This window comes from Hylobates moloch, unplaced genomic scaffold, assembly GCF_009828535.3.
Source record: "Hylobates moloch isolate HMO894 unplaced genomic scaffold, HMol_V3 SCAFFOLD_16, whole genome shotgun sequence".
NCBI lineage: Eukaryota > Metazoa > Chordata > Mammalia > Primates > Hylobatidae > Hylobates > Hylobates moloch.
In genome coordinates, this window is record NW_026652291.1 from 68,316,517 (window position 1) to 68,331,095 (window position 14,579).

At 40.2% G+C, this 14,579-nt stretch overlaps 1 protein-coding gene across 7 annotated transcripts in view; it reads right to left on the reverse strand.

Moving 5' to 3' along the window:
• Positions 1 to 14,520, reverse strand: part of HEATR5A (HEAT repeat containing 5A) — a 131,025-nt gene extending 116,505 nt beyond the window's left edge. For 5 of the 7 annotated variants that reach the window (XM_058429558.1, XM_058429556.1, XM_058429557.1 and 2 more), the window contains exon 1: positions 14,417 to 14,520. The gene's annotated coding sequence lies outside the window, so the exon portion shown is untranslated. The other 2 variants (XM_058429554.1, XM_058429555.1) reach the window with 2 other exon arrangements.
• Between the last annotated feature and the right edge of the window lie 59 nt (positions 14,521 to 14,579).

Consider the following 14,579-nt stretch of genomic DNA (forward strand, 5'->3'; position numbering starts at 1 on the left):
TAGGATCTGCTGAAGAGACATTTTTTTTCCTTAGGCAGCAGCAATATTGTGGTGTAAAATGATCTATCAAGAAGCAAAATAGCTAACACAATGTGATAATAAATAATTCAGTAAAAAGCTTGAAATCATAAGCAGGTCATAAAGTCATCTCTAATGCCTTCAATACATTCCTTATGTAAATTACTCCTAAAGGAAGTAGACAATTCATATTGGTAATCTCGCATCTAAACTCACAAGTCTAAAATGCACCTGAGAGCTCCACATACGCACTACCAATGTGATAAGCAAGGGCATTTTGCAAACAGATGGCTGCTGCTCTTACCTGAAGTCTTACCTCATCAGGGAGATGAATACAAATTCAGTCAATGTTATCTGCTATATGTTTTAAAATAACCACAACCCTACATATACCTGAGAAATGCTTATTTTTATAATTTTTCTCTTAGTTTCCCTTAATGTTTCTGTTGAGATTATAAGGTGATTTACTACAAGTAAACACATATGTCAATATATTTAAATATATTTTTCAAAGTATAGTTAGTTGCTACTGGAAAAAAGGATTTCATAAAACTGCTGCTCCAAATGTAATGCCAGCTATATTTAACAGAAGCAGCTAATATTTACTGATTACTTATTATAGTCTAAGCAGTACTCTAAGTGCTTTACATTATTTTCTTGAATAATCTGCCATACTGTCCATGAAGCAGCTGTTTTTATTAGCCCTATTTTACAGATGAGGACATTGAAGCACAGAGAAGCTAACTGACTTTCCCAAGGTCACACAGAACCTGGGTGTGCACTTAAGCAATCTGACTTCACATATATTTGTTTTAACCACAACATACTATGCTACCACCCTTTCATCCAATCAAGCCCCTCAAAAATGTGAGAGGTTAGGCCAGGCCCAGTGGCTCATGCTCATAATCCCAGCACTTTGGGAGGCCGAGGCAGGTGGATCATCTGAGATCAGGATTTCGAGAACAGCCTGGCCAACGTGGTGAAACCCTGTCTCTACCAAAAATACAAAAAATTAGCTGGGCATGGTAGCATATGCCTGTATTCCCAGCTACTCAGGAGGCTGAGGCATAAGAACCACTTGAACCCAGGAACCCGGGAGGTAGAGGTTGTAGTGAGCCAAGATCACGCCATTGCATTCCATTGCACTCTAGCCTGGGTGACAAGAGTGAACCTCTGTCTCAAAAAAAAAAAAAAAAAAAGTGAGAAGTGGGGCCGGGCACAGTGGCTCATGCCTATAATCCCAGCACTTCGAGATGACAAAGCAGGAGGGTTGCTTGAGCCCATGAGTTCAAGACCAGCCTGAGCAACATAATGAGACCCCATCTCTACAAAAAATAAAAAAATTAGCTGGGCATGGTGGTGCACACCTGCAGTCCCAACTACTCAGGAGGCTGAGGTAAGAAGATCACTTGAGCCCAGGAGATTGAGGCAACAGCAAGCCGTGATCAAAAAACAAAAAAAACCAATGCCAGTCATTTTTTAAAAAGCTTACATTTTGTACATAATTTGTGCATATATGGAACTAGATTACACTGTTTCCCAAAGACAGAACATCAGGTTCCTTGGTGTAATAAATTTGGGAATCTTGCATTAAGACAAAGTTAGGGATTTTTACCTGTAAGATTTCTCAGGCTATTTAATTAGGTTAATGTATGTTATGACTCTCCATGAATGCAATATAGTAGGAAGTATTAGTCAAAATGCTGCCTGCACCTGGCAACTTCTAGACCTAAGCAAACTGTTCCAAAAAGAAACATTAACATGTACCTGTTATCATCACTTATTCTATATAAATACATATATATATATGTATTTTGGAGATGGAATTTCACTCTTGTTGTCCAGGCTGGAGTGCAATGGTGTGATCTCGGCTCACTGCAACCTCCACCTCCCGGCTTCAAACAACTCTCCTGCCTCAGCCTCCCGAGTAGCTGGGATTACAGGCATTCACCACCACACCTGGCTAATTTTGTATTTTTAGTAGAGACAGGGTTTCACCATGTTGGTCAGGCTGGTCTCGAACTCCTGACCTCAGGTAATCCACCCACCTTGGCCTCCCAAAGTGCTGGAATTACAGGGGTGAGCCACCATGCCCGGCCCTATTAATATATTTTTAAAAGCTACACAAGAATGTTAATTCCATTACTTTACAGCCAAACATTATATGTGCTTACCCTAAAGCCAATAACTGAACTAAGTTATAAAGGCATTTAAATGCTTTTAGACTAGGTATTTCTCTGGGCACTATTTGCTTCTCTCTGTCTGTACTTTGTACATGATAGATACTCCTAGTTACTCAGTCATCATTTTCATACCAGAGGTCTATTATGTTGAGAAAAGTAGGCACTGTGAACTAGACCTAAGGTACCAAGGTAACATCCAAATTATGCTTTTCAAATTGGGATAACTCCAGCAGTGTGCCAATGGATTATGAAGCATACTACTAGGCTAGAGGTCAAATTTAGACTAGAGGGTCAAATTTTACTTAAAGTTTTCCTTAAGCATTAATTTTTAACATTATTTTATATTAAAATACAGATTTATGCATAATAGAAGGTAAAATAAAACACTTCAAGATAAAACATGAGACTTCAAAGAAATTCTGAGAATTATAATGCCTTTCTAGACATCATTTAACAAAAATCATTCCCTTTTGCAGATAAGAATACTATTTTAATGGAAAAATTGAAGAACCACTAAGCTATGAGTAAGTTAAACTACATGAAACTGCCATTTTTATAGGTGAAAAAAAAGGCTGGCTTGACAATTTATGCGATTCAACTTAAGTACCAGTCTTCAAATATCAGACATAGTGTGTGTTTGTACTAACGTCTGTACTTTGCATAGTATTCTTTCCTTTCGAATGGCTCTGTATTAAGACTAGTGACTTTATTAGCCTAGAGTAACACATATGTATATTATTGACTACTAATAGAAAAAGGAACCAGCAGGGCACCAATATTCTAGGGCCACAGTTTTCTTTTCTTTTCTTTTTTATAAAGATGGAGTCTCACCCTGTTGCCCAGGCTGGAGTGCAATGGCACAATCTTGGCTCATTGCAACCTCCGCCTCCTGGGTTCAAGTGATTTTCCTGTCTCAGCCTCCAGAGCAGCTGGGACTACAGGCACATGCCGCCAGGCCCGGCTAACTTCTGTATTTTTAGTAGAGACAGGGTTTCACCATATTGGTCAGGCTGGTCTTGAACTCCTGACCTCAGGTGATCCAACCACCTCGGCATCCCAAAGTGCTGGGATTACAGGCATGAGCCACCACACCCGGCCTCAGAGTTTTCTTTTCTAAAGTAACTTACTCCAAAACCATCCCTAAGAGCAGTTAACAACCGTATTATCAGGCCAGGCATGGTGGCTCACGCCTGTAATCCCAGCACTTTGGGAAGCCAAGGCTGGCAGATCACTTGAGCCAAGGAGTTAAAGACCAATCTGGGCAACATGGCAAAACCCTGTCTCCACAAAATATACAAAAGTTAGTTGGGTGTGGTGGTGCACACCTGTAGTACCAGGTGTTCGTGAGGCTGAGGTGGGAGGATCCCTTGAGATAGGGAGGCGGAGGCTGCAGTGGGAAGATCGCGCCACTGCACTCCAGCCTCGGCAAGACCCTGTCTTAAAACAAACAAAACCATATTATCCACAAGGGTTGGTTTTAATTCATCTGGAAATGAGTTAACTTTAATTTTATTTAGGCATGGTAGTATAAACACCTTCAACAATGTCAACAAACATACAGGCTGCTGATTATTCCGGTCCTGATAGAAAGTGCTAATATAATTTTCTCCCTCTAGAGTTTACAGGTCTATTTTGGTATGGACGGAAACATACGTTTAAATTTATTGGGAGAAAAAAGTATTCCTAATCTTCTTGGTCATTTTAGTTCCTTAAAATGATTATATCATTTCAAGGAGAGAAAAGGGAAAAATCACAAATAATCAAAGAGGACGTTGGACACAAGATATGATAGGTTTATTGGATTGGTTTGTTAGTGTCTTCCTTCTGGAGCATGAAAATAATTCACAAAACAAAAAAGTCACTAAACAGTAAATGAAACTAATTCCAGCATGTATCAAGTACCTAAAGTGTTGGGATTCGTCTCGGACTTAAATTTCAATTACTTTTCTTTGACTTTTACTTCTCCAAAAGACACCATAACAGCTTCAACTCACCCTATAGTCTTAGTTCCTCAGTTTTGAACAAAAAGCATGAAGTAAACAAAAAAAAAACCCCAACTCTCAAGAACTCCCACAATTCAAGAAACACAGATAAATCCTAAAATCCAAACCGTTCCCAAAAATATAGTAATTAGCTTTCATCTAAAAGGAAGCTAGATTATTCTACCCTGACCTCAGATTTTCATTTGTGATTTAGGCTTTGCAAAATTATACGTTACAAAAACAGGAACTCACCAGTGACACAGAGCATTAGGCCACACTTGAGATGTTGCTTAAAGAAGGCTGCCCCTGGTACAAAGAAAATTAAGTCCTTTTATTACAGTACTTTATATATCTCTAGGCAGAATCCTAAAGCTGGTTTGCTGACACTTAACTGGTATACTTTATTAGTTTTAGGGTAAAATGGATAAGAAGCAAGTCATTTGTAATGTTAGAGTTCTTTAACACAGTTATAACTTGATAATTTAAAAATCTTGTCTGTATCAATTCCATCTTTGAATCTGAAATATCTTGCTTCCTTCTTTCTACAATAAAGTATTTTAAAATTAGGCTAAAAAAATCACTTGCCTCAGAAAACAGCAGAAAAATCTCTGAAAATGAAATTCAAACTCAGGATATTACTTTTTATGAACTTAATATTAGTCTTTCTAATTCTCTATAACAACCCTACAAATAAATTGGCTATCATTAGTTAAAAATTTGAAATGTTAACAATATAATAATGATTTAAGCTCAATAGGAAATAATTTGATTTAGCTGAGTGGTTCAAAACTATGCATATTAAATCTAAATATGAAAAATGCAAAAACTTTTATAGCCAATGCTGAAATTCTAGAAAAGCTGATAGTTTAATATAAATAGTGGCAGTACAAATGGTTCCACTCTTTTAGAAAAAATATTATTTATCAGAGGTTACAAAAATATCAAAACCATTTGACAAAAACATTCATTTTTTGAAAATTCATAAGAAAAAGGAAAATATAAGTATAAAAGTACTAATCACAGCACTGTAATTAACTGTAATTCCAGTGAAAATTCAAAAGAACTTACAAGTCCAACACAAGAGAAATGGTTAAAATTTAACATATTCAAAGAATACTAGGCTGTCATATAAAACCATGAAAACTACAAATGCACAGGAGTGCAAAAGGCTTAATGGGAGGGAAAAAAAGTAAAGAAAACTACAAGTGCAGAAGTTTTACATGTTAAGAGAAACCTTCAGATAAAGCAGTGTTTACCAAGAGTACTTTGTGGAATACTGCCAGAAGAATGAAAACATGTATTCTGTGGGAAGAGGGGGATATCCAAGTTGAAATCGTTTTGGGAAATGCCACGTTGCCTGTTTTCTTCACCAGTTTCTCCATACATGTAACATGGTAATGTGCACTATGTACTGCCAAGAGGGTGTGCAGATAAAGCATTTGATGTTTCTAAACATGTTTTAACCATAGGCCTCTCCTCTACTCCCTTTTTCTTTTTTTCCCAGCCAGGAATCTCGTAAAATTGGTGTTCTATAGAATACAATATTTGAAATACTAATCATTAAAGACTAGCATAGGTCAAAAAATTTAAAATTTTCTTTTTTGTTCATATTATAAAATGATTTCTTTCTTTTTTTTTTTTTTTAAAGACAGAGTCTCGTTCTCTTGCCCAGGCTAGAGCGCAGTGGTGTGATCTTGGCTCATTACAAGCTCTGCCTCCCAGGTTCAAGCTATTCTCATATCTCAGCCTCCCAAATAGCTGGGATTATAGGCATGTGCCACCATGCCTGGCTAATTTTTGTATTTTTAGTAGAGACAGGGTTTCACCATGTTGGCCAGGATGGTCTCAATCTCTTGACCTCATGATCCACATGCCTCGACCTCCCAAAGTGCTGGGATTACAGGCATGAGCCACCACACCTGGCCGTCATCTTCTTTCTTTATTTACATCTTTATGAGAAGATTCTGTTTATATAGATAATTTGATCCAAAATATTAATCAGAAATGTTCTCTTTTAGGTAGAAGTATGACATCGATAGTCATTGATAGTGGAAATTATATATCCTTCTACTAATAATAAATCATTTCAGGCTGGGCGCAGTGACCCACGCCTGTAATCCCAGCATTTTGGGAGGCCAAGACGGGCAGATCACTTGAGGCCAGGAGTTCGAGACCAGCCTGGCCAACATGGTGAAACCCTGTCTCTACTAAAAATACAAAAATTAGCTGGGCGTGGTGGCACATGCCTGTAGTTCCAGCTACTCGGGAGCCTGGTGACAGAGCGAGACTCCATCTCAAAAAAAAAAAAAAAAAAAAAAAAGACAAATATATGAAGTTTTAACTTTGTATATTTAAGATTTATCAATTCACATAAAAATCTGTGTTAGTCTGTGGCCAGGCGCAGTGGCTCACGCCTGTAATTCCAGCACTTTGGAAGGCTGAAGCAGGCGGACCACCTGAGGTCAGGAGTTCCACGGAGAAACTCTGTCTCTACTAAAAATATAAAATTAGCCAGGCATGGTGGCAGGTGCCTGTAATCCCAGCTACTCGGGAGGCTTGAGGCAGGAGAATCACTTGAACCTGGGAGGTGAAAGTTGTGGTGAGCCAAGATGAGGCCACTGCACTCCAGCCTGGGCAACAAGAGCCAAACTCCATCTCAAAAAAAATTTGTGTTATTCTATACTGTTAAGTAACTTTCATATACATCCTTTACAAACTAAAAATGACTTGTTGTACTATATATTTTAAAATTTGATTTACGGAATTCTGAATACGAATTCCCACAGTCAAATGAATCCATGTTTTCTAACTCGTACCACAAAAACCTAACTTTTGACACACCCCAGGCACAGCACTAATACTTCTAATTGTAATATATAATGAAAACACATTCAGTGTACCAAGATGCCAAGAATATTTCTTGCAAACTTGGTAGGAATGGGAAGAATGTTACCACTCACCACTGCATAATACAAAGCAATACGAACAGCAAAAACACACTGCTCCAAGAACTGATGGGGAGCACATCCCATTAGGATAGAGAAGTCAGGGTGGAATAGGAGAGAAACAGGAGTTACCAAGACAAAGAATTTAACACCAGGACAAGAAATGTATAAGAATTGGGGTGAAATAGGGTTACGGGTTGGGGACTGAATTTACTCTGCCTTCTTTTGTTTTTCCAAAATACTGCATGTTATTGTAAGGAATGAGAAAAATGGTAGAAGCTGGATTCCATGATGGCGAGATTGCCAGTGGGGGCCCCAATTGGACTATAACTGTTTGTAGCAATTCTCCTTCCAGATTATGAAAGAGAACACCCCGGAAGCATAAAAGGAAGTGTTCTGGGGGGTGGGAGGGGATAAGACTGAGCAGTAGGAACCAACTCTAAGATGTCAGTGACAGAAAAATGATTATTTTTTGAGGATCTACGTACTAAAACCTTTTAATTCACTATCTCATTTAATCCTCATAATACTGAAACTTAAGATATTATTATTTTAATTTTACACAGAAAGATAATGAGCTAAGAAATTTGTCCAAGGCTGAAATGCTACTTAAGTAGAAGAAGAAGGTAATGTCCATGTCTGTCTAAAATCCACATTCTTTCAACTACTTCATATAGTCTCTACAGTAATCACTGCTATTACTAATACAGTTATTGCCATAGCTGGTGAAGCATCCAATCCTTCTAACTTTGTTGTTCTTTCTCATCACTTCACTTTTATGTCTCCAGTACTTTGAGGCTTTTTGTTAGTGTTACGTCTTCCAGAGACATCAGCTTTCAGACAGCCCTTTCCATCTAGATGGCAAATCAGTAAGTACTAAAAGTATTAGTTTAGTCTTTGGCTATTCTTGACTATTTTTATTATGCTTCATTCCACACACCAATCCTCCCATCTCTCCATGGAAGGGGCATTTCATTCTGGACCTTCAGGAATGCCAGAGGTAGATTTTAAGTTAAGAAGTTTTACTTTTCTTGTATCTCCCACCACACTCTTCTGAAAGTCACTAGCTAGCAATCACACTACTTGGTACCTAACTGAGATTCTAGTAACAGGAAGTAAAAAAACAAAGTCTATAGAGCAATTGTTTCAGAACTCATGGATTTTACTGACATAAATCCATCAAAGCCTATTCATTCTTAGTTTAGACATGACTAATAATCCAGTTATTTGGATTCTAGATAGAGTAGAGAAACACATTAAAAGTAAAAGAGCAAACCCACTGAGAGCAGGAAGCTAACAGTGAAGGAAGTGACAAATAATATTGAATATAGATATTTTTAAAAGCAGAGAAATATAGGGCTACTTAATACAGGACCAAAGTGTACAAGATGCCATTATTCCTCCAGCACATCAGGGTTTACAGGAGAGGCCAGAAATTCTTGCTCCATTTTCAAAATGAGTCAATCCTTGTTGTCTGTTGCTTGTGCAATCTGCTACCTAGGACTTCCGAGTTTAGCCACTAGACTCTACCTGCTTTGGAATCTTCCTTTTCCCTCTCCTCTAATTGTTCACGTCTCTTACATCTCAGTTAGAATTCACAGATTCACCCTTAATCCACACTATGGTCTAATGTCCTGGCTCTTCCTCATGGTTCCTACATTTATTTATTTATTTGTTTGTTTGTTTGTGACGGAGTCTCACTCTGTCGCCCCGGCTGGAGTGCAGTGGCACCATCTCAGCTAACTGCAACGTCTGCCTCCCGGGTTCCAGTGATTGTCCTGCCTCAGTAACTGGGATTAAGGCGTGCGCCACCATGCCCAGCTAATTTTTGTATCTTTAGTAGAGACAGGGTTTCACCATGTTGGTCAGGCTGGTCTCGAATTCCTGACCTGGTGATCCGCCCGCCTTGGCCTCCCAAAGTGCTGGGATTATAGGCGTAAGCCACCATGCCTGGCCGGTTCCTACTTTTAATTCACAACATACCTCATAAAATTTAGCTACCTAACCTAAAATTTAGCTAAATTTCTAACCTCTTGGAGCCTCACCTGAGGGCTTTCCTTGGCAGGCACTGCTTCTCACTCCCTGCCAGATGTCCAGCTAGGCTCTTTGCAACTACAGCTCCCTGGAATAACTCCGTATTATTCTGCCTTCTGACTGCCACTTTCATGTCCTACCCATGGAATACAGTAAACATACCATCTATTTCATCAAATCCCCACAATTGTCTAGGGCAGCACTCTGTAAATCAAACTAACTGATATTTCTGCAGCAAAAGATAGGCAGATTCATATTCACATAAGATGGGATAATGACTGCAAATACCTTTGCATCAGTTCAGGTCATGTTTTGCTACCAAATGAGTTAAGAAAAAAACTTTTCAGAGCCTTTTAGACTCTAGAATTAGGACTAAGGGATTTTGTACCTGTATATCTGCTTTGCTTTTTTTCTGATTTCCTCCCAAAATAGTTTTTTAAGAATTTTGGTGATTCAATGGGTAACTTCAGTTTTCTGGTAATTTTATTTACATAAAAAAGGTATTATTACTTGTTTCGAGTAAGATATTATTTTGTGTACAGACACACAAATATGCATATATTCAACATGTAGAAACCTCCAAATACAACAGAAAAGTATATAAATGCTATTGTATATTTACCCATTGAGAAGCATTACTTGGGCAATACAGGACAACTAAGTTACCGAAAAAATACATCACACACATAAAACAACAATTTAGTAAAATTAGCACCATACTATGGGTTGTTTTTTTTTTTTCCTTTTCTTTTTTTTTTTGAGACAGGATCTCACTCTGTCACCCAGGCTGGAGTGCAGTGGGAGGATCTCAGCTCACTGCAACCTCCACCTCATGGGTTCAAGCGATCCTCCCACCTCAGCCTCCTGAATAGCTGGGACTCCAGGCGTGCACCACCATGCCTGGCTAATTTTTGTTTTTTGTTTTTTGAGATGGAGTCTCGCTCTGTCGCCTAGGCTGGAGTGCAGTGGTGCGATCTCAGCTCACTGCAACCTCCACCTCTCGAGTTTAAGCAATCATCTGCCTCAGCCTCCTGAGTAGCTGGGATTACAGGCACCGGCCACCACGCCCAGCTAATTTTTTTTATTTTTAGTAGAGACGGGGTTTCACCCTGTTGGCCAGGCTGATCTCAAACCCCTGACCTCAAGCGATCTGCCCGCCTTGGCCTCCCAAAGTGCCAGGATTACAGGCATGAGCCACCGCATCTGGTCGATAGTTTTAAGATTGGCAAAAGTATATGTACAGCTGTAAATATTTAAAATTATCACCTTCTTCAAGTTTTCCTTCATTTTTGTCACATAACCAGCTCCAATTTCTTCGGCAAATAATTAATATAGTGCTTGAATATGGCCATATTATGCTTCTTTTCTAGAAATAAGTATTTTGTGTTGTTACTATTAAAAAAAAAAAAGGCCCAAGCATGATTCAGGATATATACTCCTGTTTCAATCTGTTAGGTATCTGTTTAAAGAGTGCTAACTTTCCATTTGGTTCTCACTGTAAGTATGTTTGATTTCTTGTTCAGTTACGCTTCCAATAATATTCTGTCTGACCTTATGACCAACTAGGAATCACTAGATTTTAATCACTAGATTCCTGTTTAAAAAACTCTTTTTTTGAAGCCAGATGTGGTGGCTCACACCTGTAATTCCAGCACTTTGGGAGGCCGAGATGAGGGGATTCCTTGAGCCCAGGAGTTCGAGATCAGCCTGGGCAACACAGCAAAACCGCCTCTCTACAAAAAATACAAAATATTAGCAAGGCATGGTGGCATGTGCCTGTTGTCCCAGCTACTCAGAGGCTGAGGTGGAAGGATCGCTTGAGTCCACTCCAGTAACTCTGTCTCAAAAAGTAAAATAAAATAAAATAAAAATAAACAAAACAAAAAAAAACTGTTTTGAGTAAAGGTACCTTACTGCTGCTTATGATAAACCCTATGAATGACATAGTAAAAAGAGAGTTTACTAAACGAAAAAAATTTCCCATACCAGATCTAAATTAAAACTTAAAATAACACAGTTGCTAGAGAAATATATAAAAACTCTTCCTCTTCCCTAGGCTTACAAAAGGCTAGAGTCGGCCGGGCGCGGTGGCTCACGCCTGTAATCTCAGCACTTTGGGAGGCCAAGGTGGGCGGACCACGACGTCAGAAGATGGAGGCCATCCTGGCTAACACGGTGAAACCCCATCTCTACTATACAACAAAAACAAAAACAAAAAAAAAACAAAAAAATTAGCCAGGCGTGGCGGCTGGCACCTGTAGTCCCAGCTACTTGGGAGGCTGAGGCAGGAGAATGGCGTGAACCCCGGAGGCAGAGCTTGCAGCGAGCCGAGATCGCGCCACTGCACTCCAGCCTGGGCAACAGAGTAAGACTCTGTCTCAAAAAAAGAAAAAAAAAAATTAGCTGGGTGTGGTAGCACGCGCCTGTAATCTCAGCTACTCCAGAGGCTGAGGCAGGAGAATCGCTTGAACCCAGGAGGCGGAGGTTGCAGTGAGCCGAGATGGCGCCACTGCACTCCAGCTGGGGGACAGAGCAAGACTCCATCTCAAAAAAAAAAAAGGCTAGAGTTGCCGAAATTATAAAACTTTATACTAGATAAATGTAGCAGAAAAACCATGCCCCTCCTCTATCATTACACACTGCAGATCCAGAAGCATTTATGAATCCAACAATTACCTGACATTATAATGACAAACCAAGATTAATAAGTAAAAGTGAGGCTGGGCGCAGTGGCTCACAACTGTAATCCCAGCACTTTGGGAGGCCGAGGCGGGCGGATCACCTGAGATCAGGAGTTGGAGAACAGCTTGGCCAACATGGTGAAACCCCGTCTCTACTAAAAATACAAAAATTAGCCGGGCATGGTGGTGCATGCCTGTACTCCCAGCTACTCGGGAGGCTAAGGCAGGAGAATCACTTGCACCGGGGAGGCAGAGCTTGCAAGTGAGCTAAGATCGCGCTACTGCACTCCAGCTGGGGCTAGAGCCAGACCCCCGTCTCAATAAAAACAAAAACAAACAAACAAACAAAAGAATTAAAACTGAATTTAATCTATTTCCTCCTACAAAAGATTTAGTGATTAAGTACTTAAGAGTTCTAGTTCAGGGGTCCACTAATTTTTTTCTGTAAAGGACCAGACAATACTCTAAGCTTTGGTAGCCATACGGTCTCTACCACAACTACTCAAAAACAAAACATGAACAGCCATAACGAAGGAGCATTGTGTTCAATAAAACTTTTATAAAACTGCCAGCAGAGCAGATTTGACCTACAGGCTGTAGATTGCTGAGCACTATTTTAATTCAAAAATTTAACACTAGAACTAGACAAGGGATCTAATTAAGTGACACAGGCAAGTCTTTACTAAGTTTTTTGGCCCCAGTTAATTGATTTCTCAAATGAGATTTAATAATAGTTTCTCAATGTCTCCTGAAAAAGTAAAAGCGTTATTTATATGAGGACTGTGGTCTCATTAAAGGATTGTTCAAACTCTTCAATTATACTATGGGATAATTAATGAACCACACAAGACTCAATAGAGCTTTTTTAAAAAATGCAGATGTCATTAAATGCTTAATTCAGAATAATTTTAGAATTTAAAAAATCCAGAATTTAACCCTTATGCTATTCATAGTTAAGAAAGATTATTATAAACTGCCTCAACCTTTTTGAAACAAAGCAGGAAGAAAGGTAAGTGCATTGGTTAAAGACAAGTAAAAAAGTAATTTTTTCTGTAGATAATAAATTCATTAGTTTAATGCAGTTAATTTTAATTAATAATTTAAGAATTAAAAAGGTACTTTGGAGTCATGTATTTTTTATGACTAAAGTCAGATACAATAATGAATAACACTAAAAAGGTGACCTAATCTAACATCCATAAATAGTGGAGGGAACTTAAGCTAGAATTCAGGTCTCCTGACTTTCAGGTGACGAGTCTTTTCTTATTCTTCTATTCTATAGTTATCTAGGTAAAACACCTGCATTCCAAGGCACAACAAACCCATACTACAGTATTCTCCAACTGTCACTATTCTTATATTATAAATCCTGCCTGCTTACCAGTTAAGGAAAAAAAAAAAGTCAATGGTATTAAAATGTAACACAAATCTCGGCTTCGATACTTTATCTAAAATCACTTTCTCAAAGACATACTTTCTAAAATGTTTGGAAAATGAAACAAAATTCTCCTCTCTCCATCCAACTAATGCTTAATTCTAACCACACTTCTGCTTTCCCTGCAGCTTAAGTAATTTCACTGAGAGTATTTTCTCTGGAAGTTCTTAACTGTACTTGTGGGCCCCTTTTTTCCTCCTTAAACTTTTAACATCTTTCAGGCTGTAAATTCCTTAAAGGCGCCTAGCCCAAAAAAAGTGCTGCATATTTGTTCAATAAATGAATGCACATAGAAACAATGGATAACTATGACCTTTAATGTAGGAGCTCAAGCCATTTTATTATTATCTGACTTGACAGTCAAGAAAATTATCCCAACTTGCCAGAGGTATCCATTACCGTGATAAATAAGCACTATAAAACGCTTTATAAAGTTTCTAAAGACTTCATAATCACTTGAAATAACGCCGCGTTGGCCGAGAGTAGGGGGAAAGAAAATGTTTCCTCACACTAAGCAAATGCTACCAAAGGAAAAGCTTTCTTTCCTGGAGAGAACTGAAACAGAAGGCAAATATCCACACTCTCCACTGCTCCCTTCTGGGAACTCTCCTTGAGGGTTCCTGCAGAAAACCAACGGGCCTCTGAGGAAGCTCGCCCGAAGGCCGGGCCGGGGCCCCGCTCCTGGCTGACCACTGGCTCGGCGGACGCCGCAGGGCGGGTCCTGGGAGCGGCGAGCTGGCGAGGCGGGCTCCGACCTCCTGACCTTCCCTACACGCCCGGCGACCCCGGCTCCCGCTAGCGGGCAGAGTCCACGCCTACCTGTTGTGCACAGGTGAAGCCAGACTTTCCCGTAGCCCAGGAGGAAAGACGGACCGCGCTGTTCATCAACCGACCCCGTGCCCCAGTCAGCCCCTCCTCGGCGGACTCCAGCCCTTAGGGTCAAGACACCTAGCCCCTCGACCGGTTCTCCCACCGGCTTCTTTCGCGATCACATCGCTGCCGCGACCACCCTCGGGAACCCGAGCGCTCAACTCATATTGCGGCCCCGGTGCGTCCTCCTTCCCAGCCAACAGGCAACCCAGACACAGCCGCCTCGCGCCCGAAGGTGTCCCCGCTTCCCGGATCCCCGACTGCCTGCCTTTGGGGTTCCTCCTCAGTTGAGCGCGCGTCCCGGTCCAACAACGTTACCGGCTGCTCTGCTAACCCTAGCAGAGTCTGGAATTGCCGGCGGCGGCGACAGCGAGGCAGTGAGGTGGGCGGGGCGCGCGCGGGGCGTGGCCGGAAAGCTCGCAGCGGCGAGC